Here is a 23,560-nt window from a genome sequence, read left to right as displayed (position 1 = left end):
TGTATTGGTCTGAAGAGCGTCCGTATTGTACATATTTCCTCATGGCCATGTTTTTCCATCCTGGTAATCTTGTCACTGTCTCATATTTATGGATTCACAATTATAAAGTACGGTGCCACTTGAACTTCTTTGTGTTCAGCCTTGTCCTTCTGCACTCCTTGAGTGAATCCAGTCTTCTGAGCCTCGCCAAATCTCAGTTCCTTTTTCCTCCTACTTTGGGACCTCTTATTGACCCACTGGTGACACATTGGTGCTTAATTCAGTGTCATGTCCCACTGTAACAGAGGGCGCTGTTGTCCACCTTAGTCCCTCCCAAACTGATCATTTCATCCATAGAGCAGCAGGCACCTTAGCAACAACTCTGGACTCTGCTGGCCCCCTAAAGTAGAAAACTATGAACCCAAGGAAACAAGCACCTTGGTACGGTTCTGGAACCTGACAGCTTCAACAAGAAACCCAGAAACTGGAGAGAAGATGGCGCTGCTCCAAACTGGAGGAGTCACATGGAGTCTGGCAAGATGGCCTTAGAACCTAGAAGAAAGCCCCTGGTAGAACCAGAGCAGCCGACTACTCAGCACTAATAGAGTAACTCAAGAACAACCCAGGTTCCTCTTCAGTACTGGAGCCAGACTGACAGAGAGCCACGGCTCTACTGAACCAAGTAGTCCTGTTTCCCTGGGCAGCAAAGAGTTCATGGACTTCTTTAACGACAAAATTCTCCTGATTAGAGAGAAACTTCTTCTCCTGCTGCCATCAGCTGACAACATGGCCCCTAGAACCCAGAACCTTAGAGGCAGCTGGAGGACCAGACACACACTTGGATAGTTTTTCTCCCATCAGCCTTCATGAGCTCAGTTCAATAATGTCCTCCTCTAAACCTCCACCTGTCTCCTAGACCCCATCCCAACTAAGCTGCTCCAAGACCCTCTCCCCTCGTTAGCCCCTCCCTCTTAGATATGATCAATGTGGCGCTGGTATCTGGTTCCGTCCCTCAGTCCTTTAAAGTAGCAAGAATGAAACCCTCCTCAAAAACAAGCCTGGATCCAGAAGTTCTACCAACTACAGACCAACATCACATCTTCCTTTTCTCTCCAAGGTTCTGGAGAAAGCAGTTGCTAAACAGCTCTGTGACTTCTCCACAGCAACAGCTGATTGGAGGATTCAGTCAGGTTCCAGGTTCATCCTAGCACAGAAACAGAACTAGTCAAAGGTACCAGTGACCTCCTGCTGGTACCAGATGAGGGACTGGTCTCTGTGCTGGTCTGATTAGATCTCAGTGCAGCTTTGATACCATTGACCACCATATCCTTCTACAGGGACTGGAACCTGTCACTGGTATGAAAGGAACCACACTAAACTGGTTCAGGTCATATTTACTGGGTAATCTCAGTTGGTACCAGTTAATGATGGTTCCTCTGAGACCACTACAGTCAGTTCTTGTGTTCCTCAAGGGTCTGTGCTTGGACCAGTCCTCTTCACCCTGTACCTGCTTCCTCTAGGTCACATGATCAGGAAACACTCCATTAATGTTCACTGCTATGCAGACGACACTCAGCTGAACTCATCAATGATCCACATGGAACAAACCAGCTGACTGAACTGGAGGCCTGTCTGAAGGACAGGAAACATGGAGGACCATCATTTCCTTTATTAAACTCTGATAAACTGAAGTTCTGGTGCTGGGCCCAAACACCTGAGGACCACCTGATCTTATGAGACAGGTACCCTGGATGGCACCACCCTGGCCCCCAGCACCACTGTAAGGAACCTAGGAGTTCTCTTTGACCAGGACCCTTTAACTCCCACATTCAACAAATCTCCAGGACGCCTTCTTCCATCTACGTAACATCGCTAAGATCAGACACATCCTGGCTCAAGAAGATGCAGAAAAACTAGTCCCTGCTTTTGTCACTTCCAGGCTGGATTACTGCACCTCCCTCCTACCAGGCTGGACTAATAAGTCCCTAAAGACTCTCCAGCTGGTCCAGAACGCTGCTGCCACGTGTTGACTAGAACTGGTAGTAGAGACCAGGTCTCTCCTGGACCAGAGGAAAAACTGGGGAGTAATTTTCCCAGAGTAATTATTTTAGAGTTATTATTTTCCTCTTCAGTAGTCGTATCTACTCATTTGGAGTCATAAATATCTCCTGTGACCAATAGAGTGAGAGCAATTTTTCAGAAGAATTTCTATTGGAGTAATACAGCAAGGCCCCGCCTACTATGTCCAGGTTTTTGAATTCTAAAGGCGCCATTGTCTCAGCCCGCACTTCTCCGCATCGGCATTACTCGGCACTCGCAGAGTCTGCAGACGGGACCACAAGAATACCGTACATTGGACTTCATATTTTTCCTCACTTTGATGGATCAGAAACCAGGTCAGACTATTATTGTTTAACTTAGTAAACAGCAATGTTTGTTACTGATTTGCAACTTTTCAGCTGGCCACAGCTACTTACCCACAGACGTTAGCATGTTTGCTAGCACCAGGAGTACTACTAATTATTAGGAACAGTATTGGCACGTATTATATAGTTCAGCACTGCAGATGTCAGACCCTTTGACTCCTAGTTCAACATTATTAAAATGGTCTTTTTTCCTCTTTCTGATTTTTTATTAGGAAATATCAGGTTGAGAGCAGAAACAGAAATGCACTACAAACAAATATCATTGCTTTCAAAGAAAACTCTTTCAAATCATTTCATGATAATAGTCATTTTAATGTTGACTTTAATTTAATGTTTTATCTTAAATGTTTTCAAAGAGCAGCAGCAGTTACTGTTGGATATTTAAGCTTATATTAATGTGAAGGAGTGAAACCAAAGTGTACACCAATGTGTAAACACATTCAGCAACAAACTAGAGTCAAAAAAGGAAATCAAAGAAGGCCCCTTGACTACTGCTCGACACGATCAAGCCTGATGGAGGCTGTTGATCAGCCTGGATATTTCCTCTCCTCAGCAGGGAGGCTGTGTGCTGCTCCACCCAGCCTTCATGTGTCATTTTGTCTTTGACTGACTGTGACTTTAGACTTGATTTAAAGTCTACTCGCACAAAGTCGGCAAGGTACATGGTCGTCACGATAAATAGCCCTAACAGTGAGCTAAATGTGGCCATCAGGGTTAAGTCCATGGTTTGGTTCCACATTCAAGAGGAATCATGTGGTATATCTATGTACACATACAGGAAACAAGAACATATTCATAAAAGTTAGACCAGACACTCCTAATCACTGCCACTACCAACGTAGCTCATTGATCACTTAACTTGGATAGATGCTGAAAGCCTTTTTTGTATTCTTTTCACCAGAAAATCAAGAAATGACAATACCTGAAGAGCCCTCCAGCTCCTTTGGTAACGTATGGGAAATTCATAATTTGTCCTTGCTATATAGCAGGCAGTACTACTGTGCTAAATGGTGTCTGACAGAGGGGAGAACGCAGACAAATTTCAAAGCCGTGAAAACTTCAGAACTTCTTCAATCTTCTTGTTATTTATTGATTTATTGTAGGGAAAAGAAAAAGTATGCAATTGACCCAGGGTGAGGCCAAGAGTTGCAAAGGTAAGGTTTTTGTTTTTGTCTAAAATGGCAGTAATGGTTCAGAGGGGTTTCCAGAAATCACATTGCCAGATTTTGTCCAAAAAAACGTATAGTTCCTTGGAGATTTACATTTTGATACGGTGTCATTATGAAAGTTAATATTTACACAACGTTTGTCATGGCACCCTGACTGAGGAGTGGCACTTCACATTAAAAAGGCTGCAGACCCCTGGTAAGGGAAAGTGAAAAATAACTTAAGCCAGTAAGATCTCTGACCAACTTACCCCACCGAGAAAAAAAATGAAGGTTCAACCCAGAAGTTCAGGCTGCTATTCAGTAAGTAGTATTGTTTGGTGTAGAAAGTGAACTTCTCCATAGATGGATAGGATATTGTACTAGCTATTCAACAAAATAATTTCTTGCTTCTCCAGGGCAAACAAAACTGTGTGTGACCCAGAGTGTGGTATCAGTACATCAGCACATGGAAGTGAATAGATAAATATTGACAGAATACTACAAGCACAGTTCAATGTAGTACATGGTGTCATCATCTCATGTGTACATCACTAAGAGAAATACTACTGTGTGTGACCCAGAGTGTGGTATCAGTACATCAGCACATGGAAGTGAATAGATAAATATTGACAGAATACTACAAGCACAGTTCAATGTAGTACATGGTGTCATCATCTCATGTGTACATCACTAAGAGAAATACTACTGTGTGTGACCCAGAGTGTGGTATCAGTACATCAGCACATGGAAGTGAATAGATAAATATTGACAGAATACTACAAGCACAGTTCAATGTAGTACATGGTGTCATCATCTCATGTGTACATCACTAAGAGAAATACTACTGTGTGTGACCCAGAGTGTGGTATCAGTACATCAGCACATGGAAGTGAATAGATAAATATTGACAGAATACTACAAGCACAGTTCAATGTAGTACATGGTGTCATCATCTCATGTGTACATCACTAAGAGAAATACTACTGTGTGTGACCCAGAGTGTGGTATCAGTACATCAGCACATGGAAGTGAATAGATAAATATTGACAGAATACTACAAGCACAGTTCAATGTAGTACATGGTGTCATCATCTCATGTGTACATCACTAAGAGAAATACTACTGTGTGTGACCCAGAGTGTGGCATCAGTACATCAGCACATGGAAGTGAATAGATAAATATTGACAGAATACTACAAGCACAGTTCAATGTAGTACATGGTGTCATCATCTCGTGTACATCACTAAGAGAAATACTACTGTGTGTGACCCAGAGTGTGGTATCAGTACATCAGCACATGGAAGTGAATAGATAAATATTGACAGAATACTACAAGCACAGTTCAATGTAGTACATGGTGTCATCATCTCATGTGTACATCACTAAGAGAAATACTACTGTGTGTGACCCAGAGTGTGGTATCAGTACATCAGCACATGGAAGTGAATAGATAAATATTGACAGAATACTACAAGCACAGTTCAATGTAGTACATGGTGTCATCATCTCATGTGTACATCACTAAGAGAAATACTACTGTGTGTGACCCAGAGTGTGGTATCAGTACATCAGCACATGGAAGTGAATAGATAAATATTGACAGAATACTACAAGCACAGTTCAATGTAGTACATGGTGTCATCATCTCATGTGTACATCACTAAGAGAAATACTACTGTGTGTGACCCAGAGTGTGGTATCAGTACATCAGCACATGGAAGTGAATAGATAAATATTGACAGAATACTACAAGCACAGTTCAATGTAGTACATGGTGTCATCATCTCATGTGTACATCACTAAGAGAAATACTACTGTGTGTGACCCAGAGTGTGGTATCAGTACATCAGCACATGGAAGTGAATAGATAAATATTGACAGAATACTACAAGCACAGTTCAATGTAGTACATGGTGTCATCATCTCATGTGTACATCACTAAGAGAAATACTACTGTGTGTGACCCAGAGTGTGGTATCAGTACATCAGCACATGGAAGTGAATAGATAAATATTGACAGAATACTACAAGCACAGTTCAATGTAGTACATGGTGTCATCATCTCATGTGTACATCACTAAGAGAAATACTACTGTATGTGACCCAGAGTGTGGTATCAGTACATCAGCACATGGAAGTAAATAGATAAATATTGACAGAATACTACAAGCACAGTTCAATGTAGTACATGGTGTCATCATCTCATGTGCACATCACTAAGAGAAATACTACTGTGTGTGACCCAGAGTGTGGTATCAGTACATCAGCACATGGAAGTGAATAGATAAATATTGACAGAATACTACAAGCACAGTTCAATGTAGTACATGGTGTCATCATCTCATGTGTACATCACTAAGAGAAATACTACTGTGTGTGACCCAGAGTGTGGTATCAGTACATCAGCACATGGAAGTGAATAGATAAATATTGACAGAATACTACAAGCACAGTTCAATGTAGTACATGGTGTCATCATCTCATGTGTACATCACTAAGAGAAATACTACTGTATGTGACCTTTGTATATCATAAGGGTGTCCAAGCTTTTTTCAAAGAGGGCCAGATTTTAAAATGTGCAAATGTCCAAGAGCTGATGTACTTGTACTTTAACCATGAAAGGCAAAATATTTGCTGTGTTAAGCAATTGACGTGAACAGATATTGTAATTTCCACCTTCCCTGGAAGCATCAGCCCTCAAAATCAGTCGTCCTCTTTTCATCAAGAGTTGCCATGGAACAAAGTGGCCTGTATGGGGCACACAGTCAGGGGAAGTTCCAGAGTGCTGCTGTCACCATGAAGTGGAAAGAGAAACTGTGTTCTGGGTCTGCATGCGTTCTTAGTTCTGTTTGACAGTGGTGGTGGGCCAAAACTATATAGCCGTATAGAAGCTGACCTCATGCCATGATTGGCCCCTGGCCGGGACTTTGGACAAGCCTGGTGTAGAACATAATGAACCTTAATTTCAGCAGCTCAAAGGTCATTTAAAAAATATTAAACTGAATTTATAACAGCTACTGTCCTCACTATCTTAATTGAGATTTTTTTTTGATTGACAGAGTTCAAATCAAGAAGATGTGTGGAAAGGCCCTGGACCAAGGATGAAATGAGTGCTGTCATGAAACACTTCAAAACTCCCATTTCAAAGGGACACCTTGACACAAAGTTGGAGTGTGGCAGTGCAGGCTTCCTGAGCACCCTGTTCTGATGAGCAGGACCATTCAAAACATCAGAGATTTTGTGAGGACCAGGGGCCTGATGTTTGAAGAAATATGGTCTGATAAAGACCTCTTTGCTGTTACAGTGAATGTGTTGGGTCTGTGGTTGAGGGTTGTTTTTACCCCTTGATTCTTGTGCAGTGGACTTCCTGTTCCGCTCAATTTCTGTTGTTTAAATTTGAAATCAATATTTTGCAGTTCTCTCAGGACAGTACTTGTGATGAAGTCATTCCCTTACTCAAGTGTTGCTGTGCACTTTATGGTGGGATACATTACTCTGCACTTCAGATTTTTGATGTCGATTTAAATCGTAAATCAACAGTTGATTTGAATTGAAAGATGTGAAAACACATTAATACATTATTCATTACTTATTAACTGATTCAAACACCATTTATTGTCATTTCAGGATATGAGGGTACATAAAAGGAACAAAATTTAGTTAAAAATAGCATTCAGTGCAAATTTGATGTATAAAATAAATTTTCAGTGTTTATTGCATTTAGATAGCAGAGTATTGTGGAGAGAGTACTAGTCTTACAGTTTAGTAATATTACTCTCTGATAATACCAGGTAATGGGCCAGTGGGGTACTTTTTCACTGATGCATTGCCAAACAACACTAATGTATGTGTGTAGTGTACAGTTTGAGCAGTGTGCTGTCCTCATAGGTAAGAGTTTTGGCCTGATTGTGTGTGTGTGTGTGTGTGTGTGTGTTAGTGTGTGTGTGTGTGTGTGTGTGTGTGTGTGTGTGTGTGTGTGTGTGTGTGTGTGTGTGTTAGTATTGACCACTTAAACCAGTGTGGTCCTCATAATTAAGGGTTTTGGCCTGATTGTGTGTGTGTATGGAAAATGTCCCAATAAATAATGGGGGTCCTCAGAATCCACTGTGGTGCTAGGAAACACCTCCTCCCGCCCCGTCCTCATAATCTTAAAATGTCAGGTTTTCATATTTTCAGATTCTTTGACAATAATCTCATTTTAAATGGACAGAAATGTTTCTACACTTTTTGGGGCCAATTTGATCTTTCTTGCATCTGTCTAACCCTAAGCCTGAACCAATGGTCTACATTGTGCCTTTGTATGGTTTAAGGAACGGTCGTCTCCATTGCTCAAAAGTCAGTCCAAATTACTGAGATGGATGGCCTTTGAGCCTGATTTCAAGCCTGCACGGCCCGACGGGAGGTCCAATCATTGCTAAGGAAGGGGAATCACCTCATACTGGTCAGTTACATCAAACGGAGAATTTGATCATTTTCAAAAATGTCTGTCATATATGTGTTAGGAACAAGAGGATTTTTGTTTTAGAAATCTTCAAACCGGGTCTTATTTTCAGATCAAACTACTCATGGAAAGTGAGGCCAGCCTGACTGACATATTTCTTGACATGGGCAAAAATAAGGACAGTAAGAAACTAAACTGCACTCCAGGATTGGATCGAATGACAAACGGTCAACAGATAAGGTTCCATTCAAATGGGAGAAAGAATCTGGAATGGTCGTCACAGAAGAAGGGTGGTGGAATATTTGCTCTGTGCGGTCAACTTCCAGGAGTTCTGGTCTCTGGAGAGGTTTTTGTTGGTGGACTCTGGTGAGATATTTCATAACTCCTAAGTTGAAATGTTTACTTTACTTATATTTATATTTATACAGCACTTTTCATACAGAAATTGCAACACAAAGTGCTTCACAGAAATGAAAGAAAAACAGGCAACATTAAATACGATATAAAGCAATGAAGCAATACAATAAATGTTAAGAACCCAGCCTTCCCAACCCACATGACCACACACACACACACACACACACACACACACGCACGCACACAACCACACACTGACTGTCAGTACAAACACGGCAGGGCCCTGATCCTAGTGAGGAAAGACCACCTATGGGAGCATTTGCAGACAGGGGAGAAGGCCAAGGGGCTGTGTTGGAGGAGCTGTGGTGAGCAGCCAGCAGACCATTTTCATTTATTCTGGAGCTGCTCAGTTATTCAGCCCTACTGGCTTAGATGATGCATGGAATACAACAAAATTTGACCATGAAATTCACAGTTCTGTTTCCACAATTTACCTGGGAAACATTGCACCTCAAATGCTGGGGCGAGACAAATATGATCTTCTCTAAATATTATTAGCAAGCAGCAAGAAGACTGGAACTCCAAGATGGTTGCAAGCCACACCTCCAACAGAGTGGGACTGGATTGATATCGTGACCAGTATCCAAACTATGGAAAGGATGACCTTCTGGTTAAATCTAAGGACTGATAAATATCAGCAGCACTGGGACAAATAGATGGATAGATTAATAGATGGCTAGAAGAGATGCTCACTGAGCCATCATGGGAAGTGTAAATCCATCAGTATAACATCTGAATGGGTGGAGAAGTGACTGAGTGTTTTTCCTTCTTTAAAATGGGTGTCTCCCTTCTGTTGCATATTGTTGATGTGTCTTCTATAAGAATACAAATCAAAACAAAAAGCTTTAAAAAAAGAAAAGGCCAGAAAAGTCCCAGGTTGCTTCCTACACTGTGGGAACATGCTGAGGGTCACGCCCTCACAGTCTTTAAAGCTTCAACTTCTCACCTGTGACTTAGACCTGGAGAAGCCTGCTGGATGAGAGGCCCAACCTCTTCAAGCAAGCTGAAACAATCCAGTTGCCTTCAACCCACATCTTCAGAGTTTCCGTGTCCTGAACAGCTGAGCTCAGTCACAGACGTCTCTCTGAACAAACTGAATTTTCCCCTATTTTTATTTGGCAGCTTGTGGAACATGTCTCTACAGCCAGTGGGATGGATCCAAGTCCGACCGGGTCTCCCGCCATGTTTCTGCATGACTGGCGCATTGACGAATCCAAACCCAGCTGCAGCTGAAAGAATGACACTGACGCTGAAATGAAAATGCCATCCACCTGATTAATTAAATGAGAGAAATTAAGAGTTACAGGTTCATCATTCTCACAGTTGGTCATTTTAATCAGCTCCTTCCTGTTTTGGCTGCAGAAAATGTGTACATGGAGAAATGTTGCCTGAAGGATTATAATATGTTCCTCTGGAGTGAAACACACCGCTCTCCACCTTTCCATGTTGAAGGACGGTCACCTAGTGCTGGCTCCGCCCCTTTCATGTGAACACACACACACAAACAGGAGACGAGATGCTGGCTTGATGTACTGAGTTTTACCGCTGATCCCTGACTGATGTTATTTGCCAAACCACAGTGAGAAAATGACCTGGATATGCTGACTCTGTTTCATGGTACAGTCCCCAGAAAAAAGGAGGGAAAACAGACACCTGTGATTTCAAAATAAAACAGGAATTAACCAGGACAGAGAACAACACAAGAAAGCTGACAATTTGAAACAAACCACATGACTACAGATGAATTTCTTAAAATGAACTCACTGACAATCAGCAGTCAGAACAGGACTGTCACACTTCCCCCAATTTGAAGAACCCAAATTAGATGTTGCCAAGTTGGCTCCTCTGATTAACTACTAATGTCAACAGCACGACCCTTGAGATCAAGTTACACCATTTGTTTAACTTTCACCAAAACAGAACAGAGAAATTTGTCCCAGTGAAAACAGGAAAGGATGAAGGAGTTCCATTACAAGTGAGCCTAACAGAGCCAGCTTGAGGATACCCCACAAAGTACCTTGACAGTCATGACACCAAAAACCAACCACATTTGATATTGGAAACACTAGACTGGATCAGGAGGGTCGCTGCAGGGAGTTTATCAGGCCGGTCCAACACCAAGTCACTAAGGCCCTAAAAATAGAAGAATGAAAAGAAAGCATGGTTATAAATGCTGTTCCTGGTCCTGAAATACCACCTAGCATTTCTGTAGATGTGAAAATACACAGTGCTGATGAATCCGTTCCAAACCTGTGAGGGGACTGAATTACCATCATAAAGGTGCTCCTACTCTGCATCACCAGTGACGCTCCTCACAGTGACATTCAACCCCACAGACACCTTGTTGTTCCACTGACCAGATTTAATCACTGCTCCTGAGTCACCATTCTGAGGACTTGCAGGTGTCAGGCACCTCCACGTCAACAAGGGCGTTTTAAACACACCCTCTTATATTACCCATATGCTACCAACAGTCACGTGCAGCTGAATGAGAACAAAACTAGGATTCCTTTGGTTGGTCTCAAGGCTTTGATGCTCCACTTCAGCTCTTTCTGTCCCTGTTGGTTAAATTATGTTAGGAGACCTAAAAGCTTGGGTGCAGCTTTGAGATGGTTGACGTTCACTTCCAGAGGCACAAAGCAGATATTTCCTGATCTGCAAAGTCAATTTCAGGAGTAAAAGTCAGCAGTACATGAGCGACTTTGGAACGCTACTGAAGCTGTTACCTCAGGACAACTGTTGGTTGGGGGAGTTCTTTTTCTACTTTTAAAATCCAAATTTCTTCTAGCCTTCACAAATTACACCATTTGTGTAGCTGAGTGGTAGTGACTGGAATACTGGGACCAAGAACCATCTGTTGGTTCATTTGAATTTAGTTGTCAAACAGGATCTCCAATATCATCGGATCAAGCTTGTCAAGGGGGCTGCAGGTGAGGTGGACCGACTGTGGAAGGTGTCCCATCCTTGGTCAATCAAACCTGTATATCTTCCCCTCCTATGAAGACCCAAGTATCACATTTTACTGACTGGTGCTGCAGGCTGGGTTTATTTACAACTGTCAATGTTATGGTGAGAAAATGTACTTCTACTCTCATTGTACGGTTGGTGAAATCTGAAATGTGTATTTAAACCAGTACCTTCACAGATGACGCTGGCATCTTCACTGTGACCACAGTTGGTCCTCCCAAGCCCTTTTTGTGGACAGTCAGATAGTGATGACTCGTCTCCTTGACACTTCACATTATCCATCCAGTTCGGTCCACTGCCCTGCCCAAAGTATGCGTCACCTAGTGCGGACACAGCTATGCCACAACCCAGCTGTCGACAAACCACTTTGGCATTCCTCTTTGACCAGCGATCGTCACACACCGTTCCCCACCGGTCGCCTACAAAGACCTCCACTCGTCCAGAACATCTGCTGTTGTCAGAGCTGACCAGCCTCACTGGAGGATTTGGTGCCGAAGTGCTGTCAGCGCCTGATAAAATGGAAAAAAAAGTCCGTAAATACCAGTTTTACTGCCACATTTTTGGAAATTATGGAAAAAGGCACCGTATGAATCTTCAAGGTTCCAGTGAGCCAGACAGTAAATCTAGGATTAAAAGAAGTCAGTGTTTTTCATGACTTGAGAACTTACAGGTGAGTAGAATAACTAAAATGATCTCGTCACAGCTCCTTGTGTCACCTGTGAGGTCAAGTCTGGTTTTTCTCCCGTCTCCATGTTTTGTCTTGTCGTTTTCTGTTTTATTTTGAAAAGAAACTTTCCTCTTGTTTCAGCTGACTTGCCCTTCCTCTTGTGGCTTGGTCTTATGGCATCTGATCCCTGTTACCCTGTGTTTCTATGTTTTCAGTGTCTCCCTCTGTCTTGTGCCAGTGTTCCGTCTCCGTGGGTTCACCCCAGTCCTTTGACCACAGCCTCAATCAGTGTTCTGTGTTTTCCTACCACCAAGGAAGAGATTTTGTTAATTTGTCAACCTTAGTCTAGTTTTTAATTATCATTTTTATAGCCTTTGTTTGCTGACTTTTTCGTAGCCTATTGCGTTTATTCCTCCATTTCAGAGGAGTGTTCTTTCATATATTTCTCATAGCCACGCCTCTTCCCCTACAGGAGAGGGGTGATCTTGTAAGACAGGTTCGGAGCCTGTTTTCTGTTCCTAAAACTTGGAGTCACCTGGAAACCTTCAATAAAGACTTCATTGACACACCTGAACCCTGCGCCTGTGTCCAAGCCTGGTGGTGACACATTGTCTGACCTTTAACATTTGAGTGTTGGACTCTCTTGTAATTTGGTTTCTATCTCTCTGTTTTTCCTGATCCTCTGATATCTCTAAAGGGGTTTGTCATTACTGAACCCACTGCTACATTCTCACCATTAGCAGCCGTCTTCGTTGACCTGTCAGCAGCAGTCTCTGTTTTGGTCCACCAACAAGCACCCGATTCGCGAAACATTCACTTGTAAAACCTACGAATTGACATCACTCACAAACGCCTGCAAACAGGTGGGCTAAGGGTGCACACTGAGGATTGTCTCTCAAATGAGCACGATAGCAAACACTGACTCAGCACATTTGCCTTGATGAATATTGTTGTGCCAACTCAACCAGACCAAGAGATTAATTCAGAGATGTGACAATCAGTCCAGCTGAAGAGGCTTTCGGCCTGTGAGGCCTAACACCTCTTTTCAAAGCCTGAATTCAAGTGACCACATGCTCTTGAACAAAGGGTCACAAAAGAGGTGTGATGACTCTGGCCACTGGCCCCCCTCTGAGAACCTGGCCACTGACCACATCCAAGAACCTGTCAAAATGCTATTGGCTGAGAGCCAGTATCATCCCACAGGAAGTGACATCATCGGCCTCCACATAGAAACTTCAGCGCGAAGAAGATTCTCTCTCTCGGTGATTTTCTTCTCTCAGTGGTTTTCCCCTCTTGAGTGGTTTGCAACGTCTTCAGAAGATTCAGCCTCTCCGGTTCTCCACTTCGGACCTCGAGTGCAGTGCAGCGATGACAGAGACTCCACAAGGACACTTCTCTCCCTCCTGTCCACTCGTCCAGAGAAGCCACCGTCGAGCCACGCAACCCGCGTGAACTGGTCCCAGGAGCAAGAAAGCCCATCCCAGCTTCTTCATCCTTTCCACCAGTAACTCCAGCAGACCCTGCAGGCTGCCCTGCCGCCGCTCTGCTGCCTTCCGAGTCGAGCCGAACCGCGCTCCGGAACACGGAAACTGAATCCCTTACCGCTCCACCGGGTCAAGTAAGGATTCCTTTATCTAGGCATTTTCTGGGCAGAGAAATAGCTTAGTGTGTTGTACAATGTCTATGAATGCACTGTTGATGTGACGAAGTCCTGTAATTAGCAGAAATTACATAGCATTATACGTTATTTATTGATGTTAGTTATTAATAACCGTGACCTCTCAAGAAGGTGTTAGCGGTTATTGATACTGCACAAGTGTGTTAACACACATTTTTGGGTTTACCTTTGTCCTCTCGCTCTCTCTCTCTCTCTCTCTGTCTGTCTCTCTCTCTCTCTCTCTGTCTGTCTCTCTCTCTCTCTCAGTTTCTTTGAATCGCTAAGTGCTCTGCTTAGTTATTAACATTCCGTAAGTTCTACCTCCACGGTGCTAATTAGCGGCTAGCTAGCCTCAGCTAACTAGCCTAGCTGTTAACCCTGCTGCAACGCTAACTGGTTGCTAGGCAACCAGACTCCCCCTCCCCTTCTTCACTCCCTCACTCACTCACACGTTTACACACACACACACATATTATCACTTGTATCTTTTGGTTCGATAACCGTTACACCAACGTGTTGCTGATTGATTGATGCACTGTGTTAATAAATATATTTTTATTACATGAGAGAAGTCGTAGTATCTTTTGTGTACCAACTTGTGGTCACGTGTCTCAGCAACAGCAGTGCTCGGACCTCCTCCTCCAACATCAGAGCTGTCCCCAGGTAGTTGATGTTACAGGATATTGACTGTTGGTGGATCAACTCTGTTAGAGACTGGTAACTGTTACAAGTTTGGTTGTCTTATAGTTTCCAGGGTGGTGCCCCGAATTATTAATATATATCATTAATTATATTTATAATTATCAATTATCATTATTTTTGACCAATTGGCTCTTCAGCACACAACAATATGCAGCATGGGGGTTTTTACCTCAGGATGCAAAATACTGGAGGCAAAAAATGCAAGGCACAAGCTATGTGATGTACCAAAGGCCTGCACTGAACGCCTTTGGAGGAGGGTGTTACACTACACAACACAGCACACAGACGGCTGCTGTCATTGGGTGGTGAGGGGGAGACACAAGTGAAATGGACTATGAATACAACAAGGTAAGTTTGAATGAATATTGAGTTTCCTATGAATGGTGGTCAGGAAAAGGACCAGACACTTTTCTTGTCTGTATTGAAGTAATGATGGCAGACCGCAGTAAGTCAGTTTGCAAACTAGAGGTCTTACCCAGTGACATTTTTCATTTGTTTTTAGACCGAGGAGAACAATGAAATTAGACCAGATCTGCAGAGACAGGGAACAGTCGCTGGTGGCATGAGATCAGTTCTGGGAGGAGGGGGAGCAAGAAGGAGTAGGAGAGCAGCTGCTGCTGCAGCATCACAAGTAGACCAGGAACAATGAGTGCAGCCTGATTAAGGCCAGTTCCATGAGATTCATCCATTGTTTTTACATCAGCTACATCCACTGGCTATCAACTGAGTACTGAGTTGCTTACAACAGCAGCTCCCTCCAACCCGCCGGACTCCTTCATCCTGCCAGCTGTGGCATACCAGAGGCTAAATATTGGCATCCAGTGGCAGAAGCTGTTTTACAAAAAAGAAAGAACGGTACCTGAGGGTTCTTCAGTCTATGGGCCCTATTTAAGTGATCTAAAAGCTGGCGCCCGGTGAAGTGTCAGCGTCATCATAGTTTCGAGCCAGCTAAAATGATGTCTTAGTGTCAAGAGCCCTCGCCCTTGAACTAACAAACGAACTTGCACTCCGACTGTGCCAACAAGTGCTTAAGTATGTTAATGAGGTGTAGTGTGGTGCAACCATGCTGCACTGACATTTTAGAATACCAGAATAAATTCGCACCGTAGAACAAGAAGAGGTTGGTCTTTGGTCAATCCTGTTATGGTTCAAGCGCTATTTAAAGGGCGCATCAATCAGATGAGCAGATGTGCAACATAGCAATGCAGTTCTATTGATGCCGGACAAAGTTGGAATAGCGGCCGCCACTTCCTCCCAGGCCTGCTGCACCTCAGATGGCTTCAGTGGATTCCTGCTGCTCCTGTTTCTAAACATGACCTGAATGCCCGCCTTCATCCGGCACACAAGGAGGTCACTTTCTCCAGATAAGAAGCGCTTACTCCTCCTGGGCTGAAATGGGTGCGTCTCTCATATGGCAACATGTAAAATCCTGGCATACCCTAAAGGCAATGATACGAGGCACTCTGGTTGGTTTGAGTGATGTCATGCCTGATCCACACCTAAGAATAATTAGGTCCCGCCCTGCCTCTTTGCACCATGGTTTGTGCACTGATTACATGCCCTCTGAATGTAAAAAAATGAAGCTGAACACAGCACAAACACAAAGCGAACCACTTGGAGCCCACTGGGACCGAGAACCATCTGTTGGTTCATTTGAATTTAGTTGTCAAACAGGATCTCCAATATCATCAGATCAAGCTCACGTGTATGTAGACAAGTACCTTCACAGATGACGCTGGCATCTTCATCGTGATCGCAGTCGCTTTTCCCAATCCTTTTTCTTTGACAGTCAAATAGTGATGACTCGTCTCCGGCACACTTCACATTATCTAACCAGATTGGTCCACTGCCGTCCCCAAAGACTGCTTCACGTGGTGCGGCCACAGCTTGGCCACAACCCAGCTGTTGACAAACCACTTCGGCATTCTCCAGTCCCCAGTGGTCGTCACACACCGTCCCCCACTGGTTGTTGTGCAAGACCTCCACTTGTCCAAAACATTTGCTGTTGTCAGAGTTGACCAGCCTCACTGGAGAAAATGAAAAAAGGATCATAATAATTGTCATTTGATAAATAAAGGGGTGGCCCCCATGCCGCTTTTCCGTGAAGCGGCATAGAAAATGTACGGATGGTGGATATAATAACCGTAATTTCCGGACTATAAGCCGCTACTTTTTCCCCCTGCTTTGAACCCTGCGGCTTATACAACGGTCCAGCTGGCAGTTTCTGGTAGGCTGGTTATATTTCAAACAGATGTTACTGCACCTTTAGGTCTACTGCTCTGTTACAGGCACTTTTAATTTAGCACTTTTAAAAAACACTTAATTTAAGCATTGCCTCGACGAGCGCTGTAAGCTTTGTTTATGGTACGTGCGCTGAGTGCACACCGTTTATTTCTCCTCAGTAAATACGTTTCGAATGCTGTGAAAGTTTGTGTGTCTTAAACGTGGTGTGATGTGATACAGTACAGTTTACACAGCAGGTACATGTTCCATACTGTTGTTATAAGTTATGCATATATGCAACTTGTTGTTTGTAGGAAATGTTAACAAATCGGAAGCTTCCCCAAACAGCCGTCTCTTTCCTGACAATCCCCTTTGTGCACGAACCCTTACATATGGTGATGAAACATTAAAACACCTGCGGCTTATAGTCCAGTGCGGCTTGTGTTTTTTACCTAAATGTTGCTGGTGCGGCTTCCAGTCAGGTGCGCCTTATAGTCCAGAAATTACGGAAATCAATAACATGAAAAACATTCAGTACACCAGCTCAGGCCATTCCCTTCATTGTTGAGTCCCCCTGGGTCCCAGCACCAACCAACCTGACTTCATGAAGTTGTTCATTGGGAACCAGGACATAACTCTTCTAATTATATTCAATGTTTTGCCCACAACTTTCCTGTGGCTTGTAATTCTGACCGTCTTCCTAGCCGGAGAAATCAATTTGATTTTGTCTGTGTAGAAAACCTTTTTTAGCCTCCTGTGTCTGTGTTTGATCTGCCCTGATGAAGCCTCTTATATCTAAACACTCCAAGCCTGTTCCCAAAAATGAACCCTAACCAGGTGTCTGAGAAATGGCTTCGCCCTCACACCCTGAATAAAGACAGTTGTCTGTGTGGTCAGGTCTTGTTTCGGGGGACAGAAGGGGCGGAGTTTTCATTTCTGTTAATATTGCCTCTCTGTACAAGAAATCCTTTCTTACTTTATGCCAAAATCATGAATATATTGTGTTGGATGTCAGTCTTGGTGGAGGCATGCCTGCGACCATTACTGGTACTTCCTGCCTCCCTTCAGTGTATTTACATGCTGTGGAGGAGATTGCCCATCTTTGTCACTGCATGCCTCCTCTGAACTATGAATTATGGGAGAACTTAAGCTCTTGCAAATTAAAAGAATAGTGACTAGAACTGAACCTTTTTCAACTTGTAGACAAACCTAGGCCTCACCTCAAAAATCCTTCAAACTCCACTTGAACTGACTCATACTCACAAACCACCCTCGTAAATACCCTGCCTCAGAAGTTTGCCCCTTGATATCAGGGATCACTGCCCCATTGTCAGTGTCATGCAACAAAATCCCCTGTGCCTGCATGGGTTCTCTCTGGTACTCCAGCTTCCTCCACAGTCCAAAGACATCAAGAGGGGACCAGGTTAATCCAGACTCTAAATTGACCGTAGTCGTGGCTGGGAGAGCCAAAGGTTGTCTGTCTCTATGTGTTGGCCCTGCCATGGACTGGTGACCTGTCCAGGGGGAAGGCTGCTGGGATAGGCTCCACCCCCACCACCCTGAACAGGAGAAGAGGGGGAAGACGGAGGAATGGATGGATGGAAAATGTTATTGTTGTGTCAATAAAGTGATCCAACCATTTAAAGAAAGATAATTGCAGGCTGTCAGTTTTGGTCAGATGACAGTTTGAAGGATGAATGAACCACACAATTAAACCATTTCAACCGACCACATGTGTCCACCCCAGGCGTGGCGTCCCTACACGGCTGGGACTCTTTTGGCTGCAAAGAGAGAAAATATGATCGACACTTTACCTGTGCTTCCTGTGACAGACTGCATCAGCAGGAGCACCAGCGTCCCCTGAAGCACCTTCATCATGGGATGCAAAGTTGCTGGAAACGACACAGGAGATTTTACATCAAACTTCATCCATTCAGACTTTCTTTGGGGTTGATTAAGGTTGAAATACAAATTCAATAAATGTCAAGTACTACTACTTACAGGAAGATGAGACCATTATTTTCCTGTCTGTCTACTTGCCTTGCAGTGCTTTCTGAGGGACAGAATCGATGAGACCGGCAGCGCAGAAGCCTGTTGGTGACCAAACATATGATGTGAATTTACAAGTTACTTATGGAAGTAATACCAAAACAACCAGGGTTAAATGATCAAACACCTTAATGTTAACGGCAAACCCTGTCACATCATCCTTGACATCATTGGTCACTTACCTTTACCAGGTGAGAGATGGTGAGTTTCTTGGAGGCTTTTTGGAGCTGTCAGCATCAGATCACTAGCATAGCCAAGCTTAGCTTCTGCAAATGTCTCAGCAACACAAATATATACTGCCACATTTTTAATTAAATGTTGATGAGCTTGTAAGATGACTCATCACAAACTCATGTGGGAGTGTCAGAATAAAATGTGTATCAAATCAAAACACTTTGAAAGAAGCTGTCACGCCCAGACTTACTTTGAGTACCACTGGAAACCCTGAGGCTTCTGTTGTCTTCAACTCTCTCTGATCATCAATCATGGTGTTGGGGGCCAGCGTTTGTAGTCACCTCTCTGTTCATGGATATCAGCAGCTTTGTCAGGTAGTCAACATCCTTTCTGCCTCTCAGAGCAGAAAAACAAGATGGGTACATTCCCCACAATTTGGCATGTACGCTGTTAACGTGAAGGTAACTGTGGGGAGAGCATTCTGCTCCCTGCTTACGCTCGGCTGCATAGACAAAGGCAACATGCAGAGACTTACTGTGGTCGACAATGACAGCATGAGAACGCCTCTAAAACTGCCCAGGTGCTGCAGTGCTACTGAGATGTTTGGATGTTGGAGTGTCTTCCTTGGTGTTGCTTCAGGTGCAGGGAAACAGTTTCAGGGAACTGTGCAGCTCAAGCTTCAGTTCACCCAGAGAGCTTGGTCAGGTTCTCCCCAGGACAATGTAGACATTGGCACTCCTGTTTATATGCAGGTGACGGCTGCTGACTTTTTCACTGTGGTTGTATCCATAAAAAATGTGCTCACTGGGGTGACATGGAAGGGGAACAGAATCCCAAATATCTGATTTGGTCCTGCAGTTGCTATATTGCATCTATGGAGCAGTGGTCCTCACCGTGGCCCCCCAGCAAGAAGGTTGTGGGTGGAGCCCACGGTGACCAAAGGCGTGGCTGGGAGAGCCGATGGATGGATGGATGATGTACAAATCAAAAAAGTGGGACAGAAGATAAATTCAAGTAAAAGTGTGTTGTGGCTGGTTCTGCTGAGGCAGGTGGAAATGTTACCAGAACATTCCAAAAGAATTTCTCCTGTTCTCTTTTATTGTCTTTGTTGGAAGTCTCAAAATTCCTGGCACATTTCAAGAAATGAGTCAAGCACACCATTTTCATTCAAGCTGGATGCTTCAGGGAGCAGCACGGTGGTGCAGTGGTCAGCACTGTGGCCTCACAGCAAGAAGATTCAGGTTCGAGTCACGGTTAGGGCACGGGGTCTTTCTGTGTGAGTCTGCACGTTCTCTCTGTGCCTGCGTGGGTTCTCTCCGGAACTCTGGCTTCTTCCCACAGTCCAAAGACATGCAATTGGGGACGAGGCTGATTGATTCTCTAAATTGACCGTAGGTATGAATGTGAGTGTGAATGGTTGTTCGTCTCTCTATGTTGGCCCTGCGATGGACTGGCGACCTGTCCGGGGTGAACCCCGCCTCTCGGCCATAGCCACTGGGATAGGCTCCACCCCCCTGACCCTTAATAGGAATAAGCAGAAAACAGTGGATGGATGGATGGATGCTTCAGGTTAACAGCGTCTTGCGGAGGCGTTTGTCAGCGCATTAATCCTCTTTACAAAAATCAGACTGTGCAGGATGACCTCCGCCCAATCATGTCTTTGCAAGGTGCTGGAAAACTCTGAAGTGAAAAAGACTTCTGCATTTCTTAGCAGGTTTCACTTCATTTTTGTCCGTCAGACTTTTGTCAGAGCGCACATCATCTTCATCATCAAACACACAGGAAATGAAATGCAGTTATTTATACACATATGATTACATTTGGAAACAAGAATTTCCAGTGTGATATACAGTAAATACAGTCAAACAGACACTGCTTAAGATCCATAACATTCAATGGAATAAGGACACAGAAGAAGCCGAAGCTCAGACACAAAGTTCAACTTGAAGAACAACATTGGACAGAAGCAAATAGAATAGGGAAGGCAGCTTCTGGCAGGGCTATGAACAGTTTCTCTGCCTCTGGCAACTGAGGTAGACGGATATGAAAATGTTCCAGAAGAGCTGCATTTTTGTGTCTTCTTTAATTTTGCTGCTGTGGAGAATGAATGTTACTTTGTCTTGTCTCCATGATGACAGCGTAAGAGATCATTAACCTGCCAAGTCAGATGGGTTTGGCCTCTGTCTACATGCTTCACGAATGATGGGACATTGTCAGGAAGACACTTTTCTGGTTCCCACTGTCTGCTGATGTCACGTATTTTTCCATCAGGGGAGAACTGTTAGCAGAGACTCCGCCCACATACTTATATAATTATGACATTATCAGTGTGTGTGTGTGTGTGTGTATTCACATGTACTGTATGTATATATACACACACACACACACACACACACACACACACACACATACATATATACTTGTATTTATTGTTCTTCTGAATTCTCAGAGTTTATATCCAGTTTAATTCTCAAATCAGATAAAGTCATGATTGTAGGTGACCTCAGTATTCATGTGGATGTTGATAACGACAGTCTTTGAACTGCATATCTCTTTTAGACTCAATTGGTTTTCATCAGTCCGTCCATGAACCCCCTCACTGTCACAACCACACCCTCCACCTCCTCCGAATATGTGGAACTGAAGCTGAACATCTAGTTGTATTTCCACAGAACGCTTTTATCAGACCACCAATCAATCACTTTGGAATTTGTAATGTCCTCCTCTAAACCTCCTCCTGTCTCCTAGACCCCATCCCAACTAAGCTGCTCCAAGACTCTCTCCCCTCGTTAGCCCCTCCCTCTTAGATATGGTCAATGTGGCGCTGGTATCTGATTCCGTCCCTCAGTCCTTTAAAGTAGCAGGAATTAAACCCTCCTCAAAAAAACAAGCCTGGATCCAGAAGTTCCACCAACTACACCTACATTCATATACATGGCACATACCTTCTACCAACATTAAATCCTCCTTTTCTCTCCAAGGTTCTGGAGAAAGCAGTTGCTAAACAGCTTGTAAACTTTTTCGCAATAAACTGGTTCAGGTCATATTTACTAGGTCATCTCAGTTGGTACTAGTTAATGATGGTTCCTCTGAAACACTACAGTCAGTTCTGGTGTTCCTCAAGGGTCTGTGCTTGGACCAGTCCTCTTCACCCTGTACCTGCTTCCTCTAGGTCACATGATCAGGAAACACTCCATTAATGTTCACTGCTATGCAGACGACACTCAGCTGAACTCATCAATGATCCACATGGAACAAACCAGCTGACTGAACTGGAGGCCTGTCTGAAGGACAGGAAACATGGAGGACCATCATTTCCTTTATTAAACTCTGATCAACTGAAGTTCTGGTGCTGGGCCCAAACACCTGAGTACCACCTGATCTGATGAGACAGGTACCCTGGATGGCACCACCCTGGCCCCCAGCACCACTGTAGGAACCTAGCAGTTCTCTTTGACCAGGACCCTTTAACTCCCACATTCAACAAATCTCCAGGACGCCTTCTTCCATCTACGTAACATCGCTAAGATCAGACACATCCTGGCTCAAGAAGATGCAGAAAAACTAGTCCCTGCTTTTGTCACTTCCAGGCTGGATTACTGCACCTCCCTCCTACCAGGCTGGACTAATAAGTCCCTAAAGACTCTCCAGCTGGTCCAGAACACTGCTGCCCCCATGACTAGAACTGGTAGCAGAGACCAGGTCTCTCCTGGACTGACTCCTCTGCATGGCTCCCTGTCAAATTTAGAACAGAATTTAAAATTCTCCTTCAAACATTAAAGTCCTCAACAGTCAGGCTCCTTCATCCCTGACAGAGCTCCTAGTCCCCTATGATCCAGCTAGAACCCTTCACTCCCAGGATGCAGGGTTCCTGCTGGTTCCTAGAGTTCTAACAGTAGAATGGGAGCCAGAGCCTTCAGCTATCAGGCTCCCCTCCTGTGGAACCGTCTCCCAGTTCCAGTCCAGGACCCAGACCCCCTCTCTAGGTTTAACAGCAGACTTAAGACCTCCTTGCTGATCAGGCTTACAGTCAGGACTGCTTAGGCTGGCCCTTAGATCTGCTGCTATAGGCTCAGACTGCTGGGATCTCCCATGATGCACTGGGCTTCTCTCTCCTCCTCTCTTTCTTCTCTGTCCTCCTGTGTGTGGTGAATATAAATCCTACTCATATGTGCATCTCTGGATTTTTTTCTGCGAACGCCAATTTCGCGATTCTTGTGACCATGGTTTTTTTAGTATGAGATCCATGTGAGTATTGATACATGAGGCCCCTGAAGAGGCTCCAGCTTTCACCCGTAGCTCCACCTGCTCACGTCCCTGTCGGTCCATCAGTCTCTCCTCCTTTCTCTCTCTCTTTATCTCTGTCCCTCTCTTTCCTTTTGTGTCTCTGTCTTCCTCCATTCTCTGTCTTTGTCTCTGTCCTGCGCTCCTGCTCTCTCTCCGTCCCTACTGATCCTGGATCAGCTCCACCTTCCTGCCTGGTAAAAGAAAGGTTTTAGTCACTGCTGTTTCAGTACAGTACATATATATATATGTATATTCATTTATTTATTTATACAATGTAGAAACCATTTGGAGTCAAATGCTTCAAGGAGCAACTTCCAACCAGTAAAGCCTGTCAGTGGTGACTGGTGTCTTTACTGGTGTCTCTTTACATGGACAGGCTCAGACTGGTCCAGCAGCTGGGAGTCTAAAGCTCAAGGGGCCTC

The 23,560-nt window shown here is 44.0% G+C and overlaps 1 long non-coding RNA gene across 1 annotated transcript; it reads left to right on the top strand.

Annotated features, from left to right (window-relative positions):
• The first annotated feature begins 2,092 nt into the window (after nucleotides 1-2,092).
• On the top strand, nucleotides 2,093-7,155 carry LOC147260886 (uncharacterized). Its single transcript, XR_015116020.1, has 4 exons — nucleotides 2,093-2,375; nucleotides 3,307-3,351; nucleotides 3,509-3,559; nucleotides 6,614-7,155. It is a non-coding gene; the product is annotated as an uncharacterized LOC147260886 (long non-coding RNA).
• Nucleotides 7,156-23,560: the final 16,405 nt, after the last annotated feature.

Source organism: Aulostomus chinensis, chromosome 5 (genome assembly GCF_037954235.1).
Source record: "Aulostomus chinensis isolate RoL2024-O1b breed Wild chromosome 5, RoL_Achi_v1.0, whole genome shotgun sequence".
NCBI classification, from domain to species: domain Eukaryota; kingdom Metazoa; phylum Chordata; class Actinopteri; order Syngnathiformes; family Aulostomidae; genus Aulostomus; species Aulostomus chinensis.
Note: the sequence above shows the minus strand (reverse complement) of the source record. Positions and strands in the feature narration are given on the sequence as shown.